We start from the raw sequence: 15234 nt of genomic DNA on the forward strand, positions 1-15234 counted from the left end.
GGCATGATAGTGTTCTTCCCTAGAGTCTCCAGAGGGAGCGTGGCCTTGCCAACACTTTGATTTCAGACCTCTAGCCTCCAGAACTGTGAGAGAATAAATTTCTGTTGTTTTAAGCCACCAAGTTTGTGGTCATTTGTTATAGCAGCCACAGAAACCTGTGGTGTAGTTTTCCCCCAAAGAAATTATAGACTAGGAAGGGCAATAACACAGGTTCATAAATGATAGTCCTTGGGGACTATTACAGAATTACTCAGAAGGATTTTTCAAAGATATGCCCTTGTGAGTCACCATGTCACTAATGCGGCCCTCAGGTGTGTTGAGGAGAAACAAGGCTGAGAGGAAATGGTATAGACCCAGCTTCCCACCCAGCATTCCCACAGCACTGTGCCTTCAGTGGGCTGCAGGTCTGCTACAAGAAACTGATCCTGCAAGCTTCAGTACTGCTGGTAAGTTCTTGAGGGGTCAGAGTTCCTCAGTCACCTCCAGCCATGAGCAGCTTCAATGTGAAGTTCCTTGAAGAGTGGCTAAAGCAGAGTGGGATCTGATGAAGTTCCCTGTGGAACCCATACTGTTCCATGGTGGCCATCAAGAACTTGAAGAGATCATCATTTCAAAAGTCTTGGTTAAGAATTGAATGCAAGCAAGAGGGAAGAGATATGGGAACATATGTATATGTATAACTGATTCACTTTGTTATAAAGCAGAAACTAACACACCATTGTAAAGCAATTATACTCCAATAAAGATGTTAAAAAAGGGCTTCCCTGGTGGCGCAGTGGTTGAGAATCTGCCTGCTAATGCAGGGGACACGGGTTCGAGCCCTGGTCTGGGAAGATCCCACATGCCACGGAGCAGCTGGGCCCGTGAGCCACAACTACTGAGCCTGCGCGTCTGGAGCCTGTGCCCCGCGGCGGGAGGGGCCGCGATAGTGAGAGGCCCGCGCACCGCGATGAAGAGCGGTCCCCGCACCGCGATGAAGAGTGGCCCCCACTTGCCTCAACTAGAGAAAGCCCTCGCATGAACCGAAGACCCAACACAGCCAAAAATAAAATAAAATAAATAAAGTAGCTATAAAAAAAAAAAAAAAAAAAAAAAAGATGTTAAAAAAAAAAAAGAATTGAATGCAAGTCATTCAAGCATAAAACCTGTTAAAAAGAAGTTATATTCACAGAAACAAACTCCAGTTTCTCAACGAAAAGTTTTTTAAAAAATATTTTTGGAGGTTTTCATTCTATTTCTCTTATCAGACTTATATAATATAAAGAAACTATAACAAGTTTTTTCTACCAAACCTCCCATGTACTTGTCAGTGAAAAAAATGTTGCCTGCCATATCAGTAAACAAAGGATGCTGCAGCCATCAAGCCATCACATTACAGCCACCCCACAGTGAGCCCCGAGGGAACTCAGGATAGAAACAGGAAGCCTGCCATCAAGCAGTCAACTGCTGCAGCCACCCCCAAAGGTGCACCCTGAGGAGACTCGGAATGAGAAAGCACAGGATCCTGGCTCCAGATAGCTGAGGTGCATATCAGAGGAATGATTTCAGTGAGCCCAGACTCTTGCATCTTCCCATACATAGAAAAGTGCTAAATTCCTTAACTTGAGATACCTAGTTTTCTTTAATTAACAGTAACCTTTTGACTACCTGGTCTCTGTTGCAAAAACTCCTATGTATCCTGGCTCCTCCATTACCTCTTTGGAGCTGTCCCTCAGAGCTATCTGAGAGGCTGTGTCTGGGCTTAAGTTTTCAGTTTTGTCTGCCAAATAAAACATAATTCTCAACTTTTAGGTTTTGCATTTTTTTCAGTCGACATAGTCATCCTAAAATTCCCTCTTGTTTATCCCCAGTGTGCCATAATATCATTTTTCTGTGTGTGCTAGGATATAAAAAAAGGTTGAGAATCACTGATATAGATATTCAAGTGGCTAAAATCAGATTCTTGTAGAATATCTACATTGCAGAAGAGGGTGGTGAAGAAAAGACACAGAGGGAACAGGTATCCAGCATTTGGGAGACAGACAAATGCCTCAATCTGCCCCATGAGGTTGAAAATTTCCTCAAAGGAAATGGGTTTCAATGCTGGGCCACCAAAACAGATGATAAATGTCCACAACAGGTCAACGATGTCAAATGTCAAAGAAAAGTGAAATAAAGACTGAAAGGTATCCACTGGATTTGGTCATTAGAAATCACGGGAACTGCTGGCAAGATCAGTGCCAGGACTGACATGAAAAGGCCAGCCACAGGGAGGGGAGGTGTGAATGGGAAGAAAGGAGCCAGGCACAGAAAGAATAAACTGTTCTTTTAAGGTTATCATCGATGGTAATGAGAGAAAGATAGTGGAAGGGGAGGGGACCAAGGATCAGAGGCACTTTGTGAACTGTGAGACTTGAGTGTGTTTACACTTTACAGGTAAATAGCCAGCCCAGGGGAGAGTTTAAAGATGCAAATAATTGTAACTGTGGATGAAGGAATACACTTGACAGTGAAAAGCTCCTGAAGGAGCTGGAGGGGATGAGACTGAGCCCAGGTAAAATGGTTGATCTTGGGCAGGTTGAGAAGGCAGCAAGGATGGGGAAAATAACTTTATCAACCAGAAATTAGGAAGTTGAAGTGGCTCCAGCTGGAATATTTCTTCTCTCTGTTTCCCAGGGATGTAGACTGAAGCATATGAGAAATGAAAAAATGCCATTGGGTTTGGTGATTGGAAGGTCCTTTGTGACCTCTGCAAGGGCAGTTTTAGTGCTTCATTGAGCAGATATCTATCATACTGGTGGACGGAGCACTAGACTGGAGGTCCTGACACAGGAGTCCTGGATTCTAGATGTAGCTCTTCACCAAATTAGCTCTTCATAAGTGAAGGCACCTTTTGGGGACCTGTTTCTCCAAATTGAAAGGGTTGGATGAAACGATGACTACATGGTCATGTCCAACACTTACAATTTTTATCTACTATATATAAGGAACAAGGCTGGCCATAGTATGAAATATAAGGGTGCAGTAAGAGGCAAGGATTGGGCCCTCAGAGGCATCATTGCCTCGAAAAGCAAATTATTACTAGTAAAAAGTCATCCTGCCAGGGTCAAGGTCACGGGTCAGGGGAAAAGCATTGAAATTTACATTTGAAGGGAAAATATGTGACCAATTTCTGGTATGATTTTTTAAACTCCTTAGTATCAAACTTGGGCTGAAAATTTCAAGACTTTGACCACTAACAAAGTTATTTCTCAGTATGAAAAATCTGAGGAAAGAATGAGCCATAAATTTAGGGGTCTTACTAAGTGGAAAGATTTGTTATTGATTTGAATATTCTGAGTCTGTCCTGTGGGATGTTTAGCACAACACACTTGATGGAAAGTTGTGATTGCACATGTCATATTTTTTAAGACAAAATAGATCTGCCAACTCCTGAGCTAAAGGAACAGAAAATATAAGCACACATAATGAAGACTAGAAATTTGATATAAAAAAGTATTATGTTGTCTGATACATCATCCCACCAACATGTTCGTTATAATGCATTCTTTTGTTCTATCCTATTCAGAATTTCTAGCTGTCTGTTTGTACGTTGATTTTACACCTCCCACCACAAAGCTTGGAGACAATGATGAGTATCTTCCCATACTCTAAATGATGCAGTATGAGGAGGAGGACATTTCTATTTCTTTAATCTCTATTGAAATGCTCACATGGTTCATTTGTTCAGTTCCAATTCTTTGGTGTCTTGTCACTCCTTTTGAATATACTGATGTCTAGCCTGAGCTCCCTATCCCAAAAGGGATCCTTAGTATATCTCTGATTAGATTGCAAGGGCTACCAATTAAGCTTTGAAGAAGAGGTATGTTCAAAGGAGGATGGACTATTAATCTAGAGGTGTGTCTGTATCATTCTAGTACATCATTATCAAGACCAAATCACCCACCATCAGTAAATAATTGTCCGTTGTGATAAAGTAGTTTGTGGTCACTTACCTCCTCCCCCTCCCCAAAGTCCCTGCTTCTATGTCTAGCGTCTCCAAGTTTCTTAATAAGAGCCCAGATTAAAAGCTAGACCCCTTGCTTGGTATCATTTCTGAGCTTCATAGGAATGAACAAGATGAGGTGAAACAAATCCAAGGAGTCAGGGCAGGTCCTGGTCTCTGAGGAAGTGGGTGCTGAAGTAATGGGCTAGATCACGAGCAAGAGCTAAGCTCTCTTTCCTGGACAGAGCAGACGAAGCAGATAGTAGGCAGCTATGGACCAAAAACTGCACTATGGGCTAAGGAAAAGAGGGAAAGTGCAGGGAACATTTAGTCTGGGGTTGGGGGGATAGAGGTATAGGAGGCACAGTGTAGAGAATTGATGAAAAGTATGGCTTTATGATTTATTGTTTATGGGAGTGAGAAGGAAGGAAAAGGGAACAGAATGATGATTTCCAGGTTTTTAGTTCAATGGATGAGGTATTTGCTAACAACTGAGATACAGAATAAAGAGCAAAAGTGAGTTCGTAGGGTAAGATAAAGAATTTAGTTTGGAATATGCTTGAGTGGCTGTGGGATATCCATGGAGGGATGTAGATCTGACAGTAGGGTGTATGAGACTGATATCTGAAGGAAAGGTCTCCTCCAATGTTCATTACGGCACTATTTACAATAGCCAGGACATGGAAGCAACCTAAATGTCCATCGACAGATGAATGGATAAAGAAGATATGGTACATATATACAATGGAATATTAGTCAGCCATTAAAAAAGAATGAAATAATGTCATTTTCAGCAACATGGATGGACCTAGAGACTCATACTGAGTGAGGTAAGTCAGACACAGAAAGACAAATATCACATGATATTGCTTATATGTGGAATCTAAAAAAATGGTACAAATGAACTTATTTACAAAACAGAAATAGAGTCACAGATGTAGAAAACAAACTTATGGTTACCAACGGGGGGAAGGGGAAGGGAGGGATAAATTGGGAGATTGGAATTGACATATAAACACTACTATATATAAAATAGATAACTAACAAGGACCTACTGTATAGCACAGGGAACTCTACTCAATACTCTGTAATGACCTATATGGGAAAAGAATTTTAAAAAGAGTGGATATATGTATACATATAACTGATTCACTTTGCTGTACAGCAGAAACTAATACAACATTGTAAATCAACTATACTCCAATAAAAATTAATTAAAAAAAAAAAAAAAAAAAGGTCTGAGCTGAAGGTATTTGGAGTCACCAGAATCCGGGTGTATATTATTAGACCTAGGAGAGCAGAAGACAGCAACCAGAGAGTATGGACCTGAGAGGAGAGGAAGGTCATGAATGGAATTCTGGGGAATACCATGGAAAGGCCCACAACAGCAGTGGTAAAGGAGGCCAAAGATATTAGAAAAACTAACTAAGTTGTCTGAGGGAAAACAGAATTTCTAGAAGAAATTCACATTCCACAGAGAGGACTGATAAGCAAAGGACTGAAAAGAATCCTTTGAATTTAGCAATTAAGAAGTCATTGGGAAACTAACTGAGGGCAGATTGATAGAGTGTGTGGCAAGTTAGAGTTTAAGATATTTGAAATGGAAAATTCCAATGATGATAAAATCCAGTGGGGAGAGGGGCATGCCTAAGGAGTAGGGCGTTAAAACAGAAAGTAAAGATCAATAGAGTTAAGGTCACAGAACATAAAACCAGATGTGTGGTTGAAATATCCCAGGATGGCTCTTTGTGTAGCTGGGAATCACTGAATGAAGTACCAAAATCTCCCGGGGAATGTGCAGATAGCTGGCCCACCAATTAAAAGAGTTAGGAGGGGGGGAGAGAGGGTGGTGTGGTCACAGTTTCTAAGCATTAAACGAGGACAGGTACTGCCATGAGGGGATGGGTAAAATAATGGGAATCAGCAAACAGGAGCCTGGTTGATACTGAATAACCCCACTCTCCACCACCAGCAGCAGGCCTGAAATATCAGGTGTCAGAGAACAAGTCCTTCCTGTCGGAAAGAGCTGAAAAAGATATGGCATCTTGTAGGAAGGAAGGGTGAAGTGAATGTTCTGTGAAGGTGTTAAAGCAAAAGAGGGGGTTCCTTAAAATAGAATATGATTCCCAAATACCTAGTCATAAGGACTGTGGGCCAATAAAGTGTGAGAGTCAGAGGGAAGGGCACTGAGCTGAAGAGTAGAGGGTACACATGGAAGAGATGGGAGGTGATGGGAATGAGATGAGGAGGAAGCAGGGATGGAACTGGTTGACCTCAATACCCAGACTCAGGCACAGGTTGTTTGGGTGTCTGAATGGACCTGGCATTCCACATGGACCTCGCTGAGGTGGGAGGGATGGGTTGCACCTCCTAGTTTCCTGGCTGAGTTTCTTTGCTTCCTCAGAGAAAATGGTTAGGAGGAGAAATGAGATTTGGCAATTGAGAGAGTTTTGTCCTTAGAATGTGACAACGAAAAAATGTTGCTTGCCATCCTGCTCTACAAGGATTGAGTCATAAGCCACTGTAGCTGCTGACCTTTAATACACCCTGAAAGGAGGTCAGGGTGAAGATCAGGATAAGATACTCTGTGCTCTGGGAAAACTGGCAGAACAGGCCTTCAGATAGTTATATATTTTCAGTAGAAATTTTTTATGAACCTGTATTTTTGATCTTCCCATTCTTAGAAAAGCACTAAAACCATTAACTAAGATTACTGTTTCTTGGTAACTAAGCAGCAACTGTCTACCAAGATGTGTGCTTGGTTACATATACCCCCTTCGCCAAAATCATATAGATATATGTATACTGACCTCCCCCCTTACCTGCTGGAAGAGTTCCCCAGAGCTCTCTGAGAGGCTGTCTCCCTGGCTACAGTCCTCAGTAAGACACTGAGTAAACTTAACTCACAGTGAGTTTTTTTTAAGTCAACAGATGGTTAAGTGAAGAATGCTATAAACAGATACCAGCAGTCCATCTCAGCATTTGCACATCCTTTCTATCCCCTCAGGGTTACTTTTTTCCCCGTGAATCACTATCATGGCACCTTTTTATAAAGCTGGTTTTCCTTTGCCAACTTGGCTTCTTTGAAGATAGATCGACTATCCCATTTTGATGCCCAGAAGCCAAGGAACAGTAACTGATAGGGGTGGAGAGGGAGAAAAAGGGAGGTCAGTGAATGCCTAAGAGGGCGGCCTAGATGGGGAGAAGTCATCAATAGAGGAGGTGCTTGCTTTTTTCCTTCATTCCATTTTTTTCAAATTTGCAACAGTGCAACAAGGGTCAAGAATGAATTCTCACTACTCTTAGCGTCCCGTTTCCTCTTTCTCATCAAGTTCCCCTTCTTCCAGAACCCTCAAAAGTCTCCTCCACTATCTCCCTTCCTTCATGCACTCCTTCATGTTCATTGAGTATATTTGCTTGGGCAAAGCCCTGAGTTTGACGCTGAAGGGAGTATATCAAGATGTCCTTAGTGTAAAGGGACAATGACAGCTGAGAGGCAACAGGGAGAGAGAGCCCTGGAGATGGACTAAGAAGGCCTGGGTGTGAGCCCTAGCCACTCCATTAGTAATTTTATGATTTCGGAAAAGATACCTAACCTGATTACCTATCCAATGGAGATAGTAATACATACTTCAGAAAAATTTTATGACAATTAAATAAAATATGTCAAAGTACTTCTGAAATTATAAAACCCCATAGGATGGAATATGGTAAGTGGAGCGAGAAAGGTCCCAATAGAGTGGTTTGGATAATATTCACAGGAGAGAACACACCCCCACCACACATGACTGCTGATACTTTCCTTATGCTTTTACTATTTACAAGATACAAATCACAGCTCCACGTAAACAGTCTCAGAATTTCTTCTCAGGTCAAGTAGGCCAACAGTCTGTTCAGTGGTATTTTGTAAGCTAAAATTGTAAGTCACAAGTAATTATTCTTTTTTCCTAGTAAATGGCTTAAATTAGGCAAGATTCAAATAAATAATTTTATGTATTGAATCATGGGATAGATAAACAGAAACTTCCCATAGAGATAGGAAAATCTTGTATATCTTTAGCCTCGAAGAACTTCTGATGGTGACAACATAAATGTCACTGTGAGTGAAAGTTGAACTTTTTTTCATGTACTGCTATCTTAAAACCCCTTATACCATTCTAAAGTTCCTTCCAACCCCCAAATCTGAATGCATGAATAATTTTTGAATTGCAGCAAGTTTTCACACTTGTGAGTAAAAGCCAACTCCATTACTATTTTATAATCTGAACTTTTGTTTCAATTTTTTGAAAAGGAATGCTGATTCCAGTCCAAGAAAGGCATTTTATCTGAATTGCTTAGGCACTCTTTATTCATACTTGTGAATCATGGGCGCAAAAACACAGACACAAAATCTGTCAGAAAATGTGAATGTCTTTAAAAACACCTTTATGTGAGAAATCATTAACATAAGATGGTGAGGTATGAAGTAAAATGAATTGCATAGATAACAGCATAAGCAGACATTACTCTTAAAGCAACTTATGAAGGATTTGCATTTATTTAAATGAGGCAAACAATTGCTAACATGTATTGAATATTTGCTTTGTAGTAAGTACAGTGGTTGCCACTATACCCTTATTAATTCACTTAATCCTCACAACAACCCTATGGGTTTGAGGCACCACCAACCTGTTTTCCACAGCAACTGTACCATTTTTTAAAAAGAACTTCCTTTTAATGTATCTAATTCGAAATGTTTAAAGAATGCAACAGTATTTTGATATTACAGTATTAACATAGTGAGTGATTAAAGATCTGCACATCTTTGTAACAGTAACACATTAAGTTAAAAAATTACCTCAGAATTGGTAAATACAAAATTGTCAAACTCCTAGAAGCAGAGAGTAGAATGGTGGTTGCCAGAGGCTGGGAGGAGGAGGAAGGTACTGGGAGGTATTAGTCAAAGGGCATGAAGTTCCAATTATGAAAAATCAGTAAATCCTAGAGATCTACTGTAGAGCCTATAGTTAACCATAGTGTATGGTATACTGAAAAATGTGCTGAGAGGGCAGATCTTATGTTAAGTGTTCTTATCATATATACATTAAAATAATAATAGTAATAATAAACAAAGGGGTGGGAGGAAGCTTTTGGAGGTGATGGATATGTTTATGGCATAGATTGTAGTGGTGGTTTCATGAGTGTATACTTATCTCCAAACTCATCAAGTTGTATATCTCAAACATGTACAGCTTTTTGTATGTCAGTCAGACCTCATTCGTTTTTTTTTTTAAAGCAATTTGTGGGATGATAGTTTGAGACTGAATATCTTGTTTTCCAACAACTTTTCTCCCAGTAGTTTTAGCCTCCAATGATGATTCTTGCCTGAATCAATTACGACAGTAGTAATTAGAGCATGGTGATTTTCTAGTTCTGTCATTTTTAATATGTCTTATTTTTTAATATTCAGCAAAATATCTGGCTTTCAAAAGTAAGAACTCCCTTAGAGCACATGGAGGCTTCTCAGTATGCTGAGAGTATAAATCTCCTAAATTTGATGTACCTGAATGCTCTACAGAAGGAAGAACAATCTTGTTGTGTTCTAGAATAAGCACATATACACAAAAGTTGTTGAGAGACTGCGTCCTTACTCTGCTATTATAAAAGTGCAAAAGTCTGATGATCTGGCCATTAATATGGATGCTTCTGCCTCTGGAGAAGGCGATCAGAAAACACAATAAAAACAGGACTATTCATGCTGCCATAGTTATAAATCACATTTTCAATCAGGCAGTTCTCTTCTGGACAGTTTCATTTAGTTTTAGCCTTTTCTTCTCAGTCACATGTGGATCATATTCTAGATGAATTAAAACCTGCTAAAAATGAGAATGGTACACACAAAGCCCTATGACTCATAGGGGATGAACCCCTAACACGATGTGGGAGCCCACGTCGTCCTCCACTTACACCATCTTTTTATTGATGGGCATCATCAAACAGCGCTGAATGCTTAATGTTCTCGTGTTTTCTGGTGTTGTACATCTTGGAGAAAGATTATCACTACAACGAACAGCCTGAAATTTCAAGCATGCTCTTTCCCTACAATAGGTCGCTGCTCTGGAACTTTAGCGCCTGGGCTGAGTAGGAACTGTGCTCAGCACATTTCAGCCCTCCCACCCGCACTCGCTTTGCTCAGCTCTGGAATTTCTATCGCAGCTCCCACAGCGGCCATGCACACCTGACTGAGGTTACAAGGAGGCCCTCAGAACCTTGAAAGTACCATCCTATTTCTCCTCTAAGAGATGTTCTCTTGGAAGGACCAATCAACCTAGGAAATAAAATGAATTGTCAGGAAACTAGAAGCATCTCCACCCCTCAAAAAAATAAAGCTGTCATACAGCAACTTCCTGATTGTTTCTAGTTATTTCATATTTGGAACATTTAAATGCCTGAAATGATGGTGGTGATTTGCTTCCTGTAGTGCAAACCCATATTTTAAAATATTTTATATTTATATATAAATAAAGGATTAAAAATATATATTTTATATTTTGTTATTTATATTTTGATACGGTCAACATTTGGCCCATTAACTTTTTTTTGAAAGGGTAATTTTTAAAAAAGATCTAGTTAAAATGATATAAATATTAGCATGGAGAGTTTGTCTAAAGAGTGAAGATGGCCTTCCTCTTATGGACAGGTATTGCTGTCACATAGTTTGGGCTTGGAAACTATGAGAAATCTTACGAAATTGTTGAAGAAGTGGAAAAGCCCCTATCAACTATATTCCCAATTCCCAGCCCTCTGTGTGCACACCGTGGACCTTCACTAAAACACATGACTGACATCAGGAAAGAAGTCAGGTTAAGTACTAGTTAGGACTCCATTGGATTTAACCTAACAAACTAGCTTAAACAAAAATCGACTTTATGGCCTTCCCTGGTGGCGCAGTGGTTAAGAATCCGCCTGCCAATGCAGAGGACATGGGTTCAAGCCCTGGTCTGGGAAGATCCCACATGCCACAGAGCAACTAAGCCCATGCACCACAATTACTGAGCCTGTGCTCTAGAGCCCGTGAGCCACAACTACTGAGCCCGTGTGCCACAACTACTGAAGCCCATGCGCCTAGAGCCCGTGCTCCGCAACAAGAGACGCCACTGCAATGAGAAGCCTGCTCACCGCAACGAAGAGTAGCTCCTGCTTGCTGCAACTAGAGAAAGTCTGCTCGCAGCAAGACCCAACACAGTCAAAAATAAATAAATAAATTTATTTTTTAAAAAATCGACTTTATTGGCTCACAAAAATGAAAAGTCAAGAGGCACATTTGGCAGGGTGGATTCAGGAGTTCAAACAATGTTATCTGGACTCTGTCTCTCCTTCCTCAGCCCTGCTTTCCTCTGTGTGTAGCTTCACCCTCAGACAGGCTTTTCTCATGCACCAAGAATGCTCACCACCTACTCTCCGCTTACATAGTACTTAGAGGCAGAGATTTCAGAGGAAAAGACACAAGCTGCTCTTACCTGGCATCTATATATACATGATAAACTGTAATTTAAGAAGAAACAAAAACAGTCTGCTCATAAACTATTTGTATTTATATTTGCTAATGGGAGAAGACTTTTGAGGAGGTGGTAGTTGATGGCAGAGGGGTGCATGAAAGGCACACTTTGGATGGTGCATTACTCTTTCTGCATCATTCTCTTCACCTTTCAGAGAGTTTGTGATTATCTTGCACTGAATATAGCACAGGAAAATATCATTAGTGCAAAATTATGGGTAAACATAGTAGTGCTTCAAAATGTGAAAATACTGCACATGTAAAGCAAGATCCTTCCACCTCAATTCTCTTACAGAGAACGGTCTGGATTCAGCAAAATTGTGCAATTCACACTTGTTCCTTTGATATTCTCTGACTAGGAACTGTGTGTCAAGTCAATTGCTGAGTATGTTTTTGCCTGAAATGGAAATTTAAAACAACAACTGCAATATATTTATTTAGTGTGTTACTGGGTAAAAAAAAAAAGACATTAAGCTAGAAAAAAAAGGAGTAATTGTCTAAAAAGTGGTAGAATTTTTCAGGTTATTAACTGAGCATACATTATGAGAGATAAGCATGTATTTGAAGGATTATGACTGAGACTTTTCCACAGTTGATGAAAGATATGAATCCTTAGGTTTGGGAAGCACAATGATCCTCAAGCAAGACAAATCAAGGAAATATACACCCAGACATTTCATAGGGAAACTGAAGAACACCAAGGGCAAGGAAAAAGTTTTAAAAGCAGCTGGAGAGAGAAGACAAATTACTTACAAAAACACAATAGCTAGGTTGACAACTGACTTCTCAACAGCAATAACAGAATCCAGAAAACAGTGGAATAATACCCTCAAAGTTCTGACGGAAAATAATTGCCAATCTAAAACATATACCCAACTAAATCATACCTTAAGAATGAGAATGAAACAAGGACATTTCAGACAAACAGCAACCAAGAAGGTTTTCAAACTACTCTCACTAAAAAACTTATAAAGGGTAAACTTCAAAAAGAGAGAATATGAGATGCAAGAATAAATGGTTTGAGAAACATTTGAGTTTTTAAATTTACTTGTGCATTTTTGTAAATGAATTAGTACGGTATTTGCCCTCCTTGTTACGCAATTAGTAACCTTCTACACATACTCGTCTTTGCTTTGCCTTGTTTGCTTAACTTATAACCTGGCAGTATTTTCTCAGCAGTATAAAAAGCTAGTTCACAAGCACTTTTCAAGTCTATGATTGTGTCATGTTTGCTATTGTCTCACTGGGGATAGCAAGCTGCACAGCCAAGGTGAGAGTCAGTGTGGGAGGAAACAACCCAAAGGTGTGGACAAAGGGAACTGTGAGCAATCTGAGGGTCACTGCTGCAGCATTCTACTACCTTGCGCAACATAGATCCTATGATGTTGGCTCAGATGCCTGGGGTTCTGCAGGATTTGGACCAAAGATCTTGGCACACAGCTGCCTCTAGCATTCTATCCTTCATTCTGTAAAGGTAGAGACAGCCTAGCAATATTGAAAACATTTCAATCTCTCTACACAGTAGGCCCTCACATAGTTATGCCAGAGCCACTGCATAGAGGGACTGTGTGTTTTCTGAAGCCTGTAATAATCTGCAGACTGGGTCAGACCTCTTGAGAGCAATTTCTCAAACCACTTGTAATTAGGAATGGAGAGGGTGGAAAGATATATCACCTAATAATGATGTTAATTAAATAAAAGTGTTTGACCCTTTGAGGATAAGAAAGTACAGTGGATAGGTACGCTGGAGCTGTTATTTCCTAGATTCTCTTTCATGCCTTGTTTTGTGTTAGCATAGGCAACCAGAGACATTTTGCTAGAGATTCACAAGGCAGAAGTGAAGTAGGGGCCATCTTTTTATGCTCAAAAGTTTGGGGCAGGGCACAAGGCACTCAGGCACATCATCTCACTCGGCTGATGGGGGCGGTAGGGGGGCCCACAACTGTTCAGCTCCTACAGGATCCTTCCTTAGCTTCTCCAACTTCCAAGTCAGGTGCACGTTTACCTCCCGGACAAAGGGCGCCAGCACCTCCTACAGGACAGCCTCATCATCACGGGCGGAGGCTAAGTGACCAATGTGCATTCTAGTCCTTCCCGGGTGCTTCAGTTCAGCCTTGCAAGTTCCAGTTCACATCCATCTTCCTTTCCCAACCATCTGCCCCAAGCATGTCAGGCCCCAGCACCAGATACAGAAACAATACCGGCTCACAGAGACTTTCTAATCAACTCCCACAATGATATAAGGTCAATGTGTTTGTTACCTATGGCTGCACAACAAATTACCTCAAAACAATAGAAATATTTACTGTTTCACACACTTTTTGTGGGTCAGCAATCTGGAAGTGGTTTAGTGGGTACTTCTGTCCTATGAGGTTGCAGTCAAGATGCCAGCATCAGGGAGTTCCCTGGTGGCACAGTGGTTAAGAATCCGCCTGCCAATGCAGGGTTCAAGCCCTGGTCTGGGAAGATCCCACATGCCGCGGAGCAGCTAAGCCCGTGCACCACAACTACTGAGCCTGTGCTCTAAAGCCCGCACTCCACAACTACTGAAGCCCATATGCCTAGAGCCGGTGCTCCTCAAGAAGAGAAGCCACCGCAATGAGAAGCCCCGTGCACCACAACAAAGAGTAGCCCCCGCTCGCCTCAACTAGAGAAAGCCCGCGCACAGCAATGAAGATCCAACGCAGCCAAAAATAAATTAAAAAAAAAAAAAAAAAAAGATGCCAGCAGTGGTCTGCAAACTTTTTCTCTGAAGGCCAGATAACAAATTCTGTCGATTTTGTGGGCGATACAGTCTCTGTTGCAACTACTCAACTCTGCTGTGAAGGGGCAAAAGCAACCATGGATAATACATTTACAAATGTTTGCAGCTGTGCCCCAACAGAACTTTATTTACAAAAATAGGCAGCAGGCTGGTTGGCGTGGTGAGTCAATCTGCCAATCCCCGATCTAAAGGTTTAACTGTGGTGGGGGCATCTGTTCCTAAAATGGCTCACTCGGCAATTTGATGCTGGCTATTAGCAGGAGATAGTCCCTCATCTCTCCTGCTCAAGTGTCCCCAAAACACAGTGGCCGGTTTCCCCCAGTGAGCGATCCAAGAGAACAGACAGAAGCAGCAATGTCCTTATGGCCTCATAAGTCACACATTATCACTTCCGTTATGTTCTGTTGGTCATACAGACCAAGACTAATACATTGTGGGAGGGGTCTACACAAAGGCACAAATACCAGCGATCACTGGGTGAGCTATCTTGAAGCCTGGTTACTGTATAGTCAATTCCCCAAAAGAAATACTATCCCCCCTGGTTTTGCCTCTCTGGTCCTACCCTGACTGATACAGGAGATAGAATAGTATAAACTTTAAATGCTAACAACAACAAAAAAAAACAGTCAATATGGAAAATTGCTTCATTATAGCCCAAGCAAGTTCTAAATTAATTCTAAATGCCCATACCTAGACATGCCTTATCAAAAAAAAAAAAAAAAAATTAAAAATCCTACAAATATCCAAGTAGAGAGCAGGAAAAGCAGCTTTCCTTAAAAGGACCAGAATTAAGATGCTTTTCCCAGACTTCCCTGAAACACTGAGTTCCTAAAGATAATGGCAAATTTGTAAAGATTTAGAGGGAGGAAATGTAATTAAGAATTCTATTCCCAGCCCAAGTGTGTTCTTATGCAAAGACAAAGATCTAGAAATTAAACACCTTGTGGATACCCTGCTGACTGAGGAGAT

Source organism: Balaenoptera ricei, chromosome 18 (genome assembly GCF_028023285.1).
Source record: "Balaenoptera ricei isolate mBalRic1 chromosome 18, mBalRic1.hap2, whole genome shotgun sequence".
In the NCBI taxonomy this organism is placed as follows: domain Eukaryota; kingdom Metazoa; phylum Chordata; class Mammalia; order Artiodactyla; family Balaenopteridae; genus Balaenoptera; species Balaenoptera ricei.